Consider the following 8,478-nt stretch of genomic DNA (forward strand, 5'->3'; position numbering starts at 1 on the left):
CGCACAAGAGCTATAACCCGCAGGAATGCATCTGTTTGCATGGGTGAAGCCTGCAACGAGGCCGGCCGGCAAGGGCTGCAGCCGGCGACTAGGACGGCCGGCGAGGACGGCGACCAGCGGCGGCCGGCGAGGGCGGCCGGCGAGGACGGCTGGCGAGGATGGCTGGCGAGAGGCGGTGACGGGAGAACACGCGTGGCCGGTGAGATGGACTGGAGCGATGAGATACAGAAAAGATTCATTCGTACAAGTGTGTTGATGAAGACAACGACGTATCGAACGGATCAAATTGACCCAATCGGGCGGCTGGGGCTAGTCCGGCCGAACTGTTCAGCCGGACTGCCGGCGCCTATCAGCGCCCTTAGCATTATCGGTCCTGCAGGTCATGCATATCGTATGCAAAGCAGTTTCGGAGATGAAATTACATGTTGCATCCATGGTCCAATTTCCCAGGCACTGAAGACACATCAACGCATGCATGCATAGATGCATCATGCATGGCAAAACATTAGACGTAGGGGTTATTAGTTATTCGATAATCCTAGTTATTACATGATGATTAGCTATATCTACTCATGGTGATTAGCTATATCTACTCAGGGTGATTAGAGGCGGGAGGAGAGGGGTAGGATTTGGCGCAGTCTGCAGAGGCGAAGGTGATGGCGCCTTGTCCAGGTCGAAGCCGACCCAGAAGTTCTGCTGCGCGATGTTACCGATGACCGCCACATTGTCCGTCGCCGCGGACATGGCCAAGCACGCGGTCCCCGGCTGCGGCTGTACGAACGCGTTCTTCGCCTTTAGGGTGATCACGGCGCCGCCGCCAAACCCCAGCGTCACCTCCGGGAAAAGCTTCTCCAGCACCCAGTCCTGAACCGTCCCGCCCACGTCGTAGCAAAGGTCCAGCAGCTTCTCCGGCGACTGCTTCCGCGGGAGCTTGATGCTCTTGCTGAGCTCCTCCACGATCGGGTTCAGCAGCGCCTTGTCGAGAAACGTCAGTGGCGTACCGGAGTCGACGATGACGGGGGACCGCTTCGGGGGTACGATGGTCGAGTTCCCGATCTTGACGGACGTGAGCAGGATGGTGTAGTAAGCGTCCACGGCCGAGGGGATCAGCGGCGTGGTCACCGCGCCCGGCTCCGTCACGGCGGCGCGGGCGCCGAAGTTGATGATGGAGGAGGCGTTGACGGAGAAGGGCGCGAGGCAGTACGAGAACCTCCGGCCGAGCGATGTCTGGGCGCCGATCTGGTCGATGAGGGAGAGGTTCCCGGCGCCGAGGCCGACGTTGCCGGTCAAGAGGAACGGGCTGCCGCCGGTCGTGTTCGTGTTGCAGCCGAAGTTGACTCTGGTCAGTTGCAGCTGCGGACGTTCGCGGCATCCAACACAGCCGCCGGGAGCGTCGTCGAAGATGAAGGTCTCGGTGGAGAGGATGCCGTCCGTCGTGGAGCCGTCACCGGAGGAGAAGTGGTACTGGCAGAGGGAGTTGGCGTCGCAGGAGGTGCCGCGGACCGCGTGGCACGAGGGCAACCGGCAGGCCACGAAGCCGTAGGACGAGGAGGAGGACGTGTCGAACGCGTAGCTCACCGGTGCGGCCCCAGCGGCTGGCGGAGGACCGGAGGTCCCATTGGTGCATTTGAACGACATGAGGTTGCTGCCGTTGCTGACGATGGCGAGCATCCGGGTGCGCGGCGTGCCGATGTTGACGTACATCAGGTATTCGTACGGACTGGACCTGATCTCAGCCACGCCGCCGGAAGGATCGCCGACGGTGTACGAGCGCGCCGTGGAACGCCGCACGGCGGCAATCACGCGGTCGTGCCAGGTGAGCGACGGGTCGTGGAGCGGTGACTTGGGAGAGTCCCGGTGGATGAACTCCGCACTAAACCCGGCGCCGACGTACGCCGTGCACCCGCACAGCCGCGCCGTCAGGACGACGCCAAGGAGCAAAACTGCCCGCCATGTCGTACCCGCCATTGTGTCCTAACTCTTCTTCTCTCAGTAGTAGCTCTACACCCGGTCGATTGCTAATGGCCTCTGCTGCTGGTGCAGTATTAATAGGGGGGGTGGGGAGACGAATGAGGTAAGCAAGAATTGATAATTCCCTGCAATAATTTGATTGGAGAGAGATTAGAGATTTGAAGGCGGTAATTAGGTTCGTGCTTAAAGTTTTTTTTGTGATCACTTGTTAATTTGCTAGCATGCGAATATCCCAGTGGCAACTGGCAAGACAGGCAGCTGATTGATTCTTTTCCTCCGCCAGAAAAATGGCAGGGACATTAAATCATTCAGAAACGGCAACGGTTAAACTACTGCATGATTTTCTCCTATTTTTTTCTTTATTATGTTCACCTCACTTTCTCATCTAAACTTATTTCATAATTCTTTTGTGTTTTCCTCGTGAAAGAAAATGATTCTGCCAATACAGGAAAAACATTTTTTTTTGAACACAGTACAGACGCAAGCGGTAATATACACGCGCATACACTCACCCCTATAAAGGCACACACGCACACCCTATCCCTATGAGCACCTCCCAAAGACTGAGCCGCCATATCATCAGAAATTTACGAAGTCACCGTAGGCTATGAAATTTACGAAGTCACCGTAGGCACCTCGTCGTCGACGGGAACGTCTCCTCCCACTGAATGCGCATCACCGTAAATACTGAAATAAATCCAGTAATAAATGCGAGCACCACGGCTTGAACCCTGGTGGGCTGGGGATACCACCGTCCCTCTAACCATCCAACCACAGATTGGTTTGCAGGAAAAACATATTGTGTCTTGTGTTTCTCAGTTACGCGAGAGTATTATGTCAGTCACTCGGCTTATGGCCCTCTAAGCCGTGTGTCGATGCCAAGACGCACGGAGCGGAGTCTCGGCGCACCACCACATACACCATGGTACTACTCGAAAACACTCAGCGTATTGGAAAAAAAACTTTGTGTATAGTGATAAAATTCAAGTGTTATTATGGCCCGCGCGGCGAATTACCACATCAGGTGGTCATGCTCACCGCACATGATGACATCGTGACGGCGTACATAATACATTTTCTTTTAAAAAAATCTGAAAACTCATCGTCTACGGCAAGCCAAGGGGTCGACAAAATGCACTCGGCTACATTGGATAATATCCGGCCAACCGTCCATTCGTATGATAAACTATTATTTTGGTTGGGTGACTGTTGCTACCTTGCTATATGTATCGATGCAATTACTGTTTTTTATGATCTAATACACTATGCTCCTTAATTTTGAAGCCGTCTCTTTCAATTGAGTTGTTCCATTTCTAATTTGGTTGATGAATTTGACTGGGTCAATAATTTCTCGAGGAGCTCTTCATTCAGTTAAGTTATTCAATACTGAATTTGATTCATGATTTTGATCTGGCCAATGATTTCTCGGATTAATCGGCAACAAACAGACTAAAAAATACAGAACACCAATCCCACACATACTCTCGCCATCTAGAAAGGAAATTAGCGCCAACATGTGACATCGTAGCATCAATATAATACATGCGGCCATCCACCAATGCAAAAACTACCACGTAAGTATGCTTTGATTTGCAGATCATAGAATGACACTGCCAAGAAAGCCCACAAATACACCATATTAAAAAAACATCTTCCCCACGCGCCAAGCCAAATAAGAAACAAAAATTACGAAATCCCAACAACTCCAATGGCGAAGCGAAGTGCACTCAACCCTTCTAGTATATACTACTACATATGTAGTAGCTTGCTTTCCTGCAGTTTTTATTCCATTACTTTTACGAGTGGAGTTGATTTGTTTGGTTTCAGATTTGCTAGATAGAACTGTTGAGAGCTGTGAGTACCAAATGTGTCTGCGTGATTATTTTTATGTTTTTTCATTTTTATTATTGTTTTACCTCAATGCACTCTTCTCTGCTGATCTACTCATGAAATGATGGTGTAGATGCACGAGCGTCTTGCATAATTCCAGGGATGACTCTAAAGGAAAAACAAACTAGCATGCTTAGTTGTTTTACATCAAAATTTGTATTATACTTAATGTGCATGATAAGATACTGTTTATATTTTTATTATCGTACATTAAGATATGTTGGTAGCTAAATCTTTCAGACTCATTGTTCTTTCTTTTGAAGGCCAGGGGTGCACATGGGATGGAATCCATTGGTTTGATACAAGATGGCGGTACGTTGATCCATTTCCTAAAGGTTACCATGAAGCATGGGATCTCGTGCTCATTCCAAGATGATGACACACACAGCAAATCAATGGGGAGCTGAGTTAGCATGAAGTGAGGAATATGAGAACATAATCTATTTTCTCCCGATGGAATGGAGAAGAAAGCACACAACTATAGAGAAGAAAGCCGAAGGAGCATGCATAATATAAACGGAGATGGGAGCATATAGAAACCAAGTTTTCAAGACTTGATTTTGGTGACCAAATCCTGTTCAGGGTTCAGTTGTGTATTGGGTGTCATTTTTGACACACTTGATGCATGATCAGGAATTCGTCAGAAACCACACGACGAAGGGTCGAAAAACCTCCCGCATCTACATGTGGCCCTAATATATGTATAAATGGGTGGTGTGATGTTAAAATTTCCACTAAAAACATTGATGTGGCACTTGCTTCACAAACAGGACTATCCGACAGGGAAGTTCTGGACTTAGAGTTTGACACCTCCCATTTCGAGGCGGTGGGAGGGAATCTTGTGAAGACATGGGCTCAATGTTGGTTTGACATGTGTTGTCATGCTGCTTCTCCGCTGGATGAAAATTCGGCGCCGCGGTTATATGATGTTGTTCTGTGCGAGGAGAGGCTCAACGTTGCGCTGTCGTGATGCTGCTCCGATGGCGCGCGACCGCCGTCAAGTTGACTGTAATTGATAGGGATTGGAGAATACGAAATAGGAAATAGGAAATAGTGATGGGATGCAGATGCTTTGAGATTGTGATAGCCACGTGTCACGTAGAGTGTGTCTAATTTCTTGAAGTGTGACTCCTGATTTCATATAATTTGTCACATTGCGTAGTTGGTCTATCCTATCTATCCCCGATAAGCTTTTGAGGTTTTGAAACAACGCGTGTCGCCAAGCACGGTTGAGAGGGTTAGCCACTGTGTATGCACAACCTGAAGGTGACTAGGAGGGAAAGGGGGGGGACTGAAATTCAGGAGGAAGGTTCCATGGGTAAGAGCAGGTACAATAGGGAGACATAGGCGGGCTATAAGATGCCACATCTGATTTTTACATAGTTGGAGAAGAGGGAAGAGAAGCGGTTGTAACACGTGCCCTAACACACTCTGCGAGAGAAAAAGATGGGTTTTTTTTTTGGCGGGGGTAAAGGGAGTAGGATGGGTCATATATTAATAACATGGCATAGTAGAAGGACTAACTATTATACAAGTAGGCTATTAGGTTGGTTATATGTGATATGTCAACTACATATTTTCTTTTTTGAAATTGACAGCTTCATATATCTGGATGTTGGATATATTATTAACCATGCTCGAAATTTATCATTTTTGGGCAAGCAATGCTACACATACGGGGAGCATTTACGGGTTAAGGGAGAGGCTTAGCTGCGGTTTTCTGATTGGTTAGAAATCAGGATGGGGGCCCACCCCCTCTGAAATTTAGAGGGGGTGAGAAGATTAGTTATAAGAAGACCTGTAAAACCTCCGTAGAAGGCCCGTACATTTAGAATTATATTGTTTTGGGGCTTTGCAATTTTTATTTGTTCCTTTAGAATGCTATTAGTATTACTACGTATTTATGTTTTGCTTTGTATAGTACGAAATGTAGGCAGTATTTGAATAGGTTTAGCAAGGCAGTTTTATCTTGTCCCTGCAAAAAAGAAAGAAAAACAGTTTATCTTGCACCTGTAACGTATTTATGCGGCTACGCCAAGGTAAATAAATCCTTTCCTCACCTAAGGCTAGCCATAGTGGGGGTAACTTAGGTAGTAACTTAACACAACCCAAGACAGTTTTGCTTATGTGGCAAGTATTTAATGAGAAAAGAGGTGCTTGTGGTAACATAATATGTTACTGTAACATAGCGCTTCCCGAGACAAATGAGTCTATGAGCTAATAAATGAAACAACCTATGACACTACTACTATGTTAGAGGATCTCCAATAGATGGTCCAAAACCGGAGCTGTAAAATTTGGACCGCCAAAAAGTGCGTTTTGGAGCTCTGAAAAAAGCTCAACTCCAACAGATGGTCCAAAATGATGGTCCAAATTTGCAACTCCAATAGATGGTCCAAAATGAAGATGAAAACGGCCGCGCGGCTGCTACCAGCCACTGTTCAGCCGCGCTTTTGCATTCAAATAGAAACTAAAATTTGAAAATAAAGTGCATCATCATCATAGTTTCAATCAAAAGGGCATCACCATCATAGTATCAAATTCGTCTATCAAAAGAGCATCGTCTCAATCAAAGTTTTTCGCCCTAGAAATTAAAATGCACATGAATATCACTCATTTGGGTCATCAACACCACCGGTATTGTGAACCGTGGTACGATCATCATCTCCATCACCGTCTTTGTCGACGTTCTCAACAAGCGGTGAACTCTCGTTGCCGTGAGCTCCACCGGAACCATCTTCATTGCGTCTCATGTTGCCGCCATATCCACCTCCAACACCACTCATGTTGCCGCCATAGCCACCTCCCAAGCCACCCATCATGTTGCCGCCAAAAGCACCTCCCATGTCGCCAAAGCCACCTCCCATGCCGCCAAAGCCACCTCCCATGTTGCCACCGAACCCACCGCCCATGTTTCCGCCAAATGCACCACTCATGGCACCTCCAATCATGTTCATGTAACCTCCCATGCCACCACCCATGGCTCCACCCATGGCATCTCCCATGCCTCCTCCCATGCCTCCTCCCATCATCATTTGCCTCATGAGCATTTGCTTCTTCATGAGCATTTCATCGCGACAAAGTTTAACATATGCCTTTGCCTTGGCATCAAGAGTTGATGTGTCCATGAACATAAACTTGAGTGTCCTCTCTTCTACCATCTTCCTCTCGTCGGCCGCGGCCTTCTTCTCCTCTAGTTCCACCTTCCTCTCCTCGGCCGCGGCCAACCTCTCCTCGGCTGCCGCCCTCTTCTCCTCGGCCGCCGCCCTTCGCCGCTCCGCCTCACTCCTCTCCTCTATTTCCTTGAGCTTCAAGATTCTGTTTCTCTTCGGCATACTCTTTCCTTGCCATGACAATGGCATCAAATCCTTCTTTGAGATCATTGTCTCCAGCCTTGGTTCCCTTCACTTTCTTGGTTCCATCGGGTCTATAAGATTTTGTCGCGGAGTTAGGAGTGGGGGTCGTCTCTTCAATGGCATCATCTTCTTCATCCTCAACCAACACACTCTTCTTCTTCGACGAATTCAAAAGTCTCTCTAGTTTTCCACTTCTCCACATCCTTGAGCTCTTTGTAGCAATGATGAAAAGTGAAAGCTTTTCCTTTCCTTTTCTTCTTCTCGCCTTTCATGTTCCTCTCCCGAAACAATCCTTGTGCAATCATTTTCTACAATAGAACAAGCAACATATCATCATCAACATGTTGAACAAAGAGAAAATATTTGACAAAGCACGGACGAAGAGGAAATATTTACCAAATCACTATCACCGCAACCACTTGGGTTCATGCGAGCAACGTTTGCCAAGCAACCGGCCCACTTTGAGCATTCGGTGTTGATGGTGGACCAACGTTGGCGTAGAGAGTCGCTCGAACAGAAGATACCACTTGTGTTGCGCTCGTCGAAATACTCCTTGATGTGTTTCCAATAGGTGCTCACCGTTTGGTCGCTTCCAACGCTTGCATCTTGAGAGATTTTCTTCCAAGCGGTGCATATCAACACATCCTCCGCGGTGCTATAATTGCCACTTCTTCCCTTGACAATGAAGCCCTCATCATCCACATCAAGATTGTCATCATCATACTGGGTTTCATATTCTTGTGACTCATATATGTAATCATCATTTGCCACAGTTGTTGCGTGCATGAAAGCTTCATCATCAACACTACAATTGCACGCACAAGCAATCAAGGACACAAAAAATTTGAAACAATAAACGAGAGCACAACCGCAAAATTTATACCTTTGCGACATTTCGTCGAACATGTTGGAGGCGGTGGCCGTCGGCGTGGCCACATCTTCCTCCACGGCCGGCGGTGGCGGCGGGGGAGGTGGAGGAATGGATGTGTGGCTGCTGGAGGAGGCCGCCGCCGTCTTTGAGACCTTCACCGGCCGCGTAGAACTGTCGGCCGGGTTGCGGCTGCGGTTGGCCGGCCGTTTGACGCTGCCTCCTCGTCCCTTCGCCGGCTTCGCCGACTGCGCGGTGGCCACCGGCCGGGGCGGCGGCATGGCCGCGGATGCGGGCGGGATGGCAGCGGCGGCGGCCACGTGGGTCAGCCCACCGGCTGTGGCGGCGGAGAAGGCAGCGGGGTCGTCGGCATCGGCCATGGCGGCGCCGGAC

The 8,478-nt window shown here is 48.8% G+C and overlaps 1 pseudogene; it reads right to left on the reverse strand.

Moving 5' to 3' along the window:
- Positions 1-589: 589 nt before the first annotated feature.
- LOC123074184 (aspartic proteinase CDR1-like) lies at positions 590-1,968 on the reverse strand (annotated as a pseudogene).
- Positions 1,969-8,478: the final 6,510 nt, after the last annotated feature.

This window comes from Triticum aestivum, chromosome 3D, assembly GCF_018294505.1.
Source record: "Triticum aestivum cultivar Chinese Spring chromosome 3D, IWGSC CS RefSeq v2.1, whole genome shotgun sequence".
NCBI classification, from domain to species: Eukaryota; Viridiplantae; Streptophyta; class Magnoliopsida; order Poales; family Poaceae; genus Triticum; species Triticum aestivum.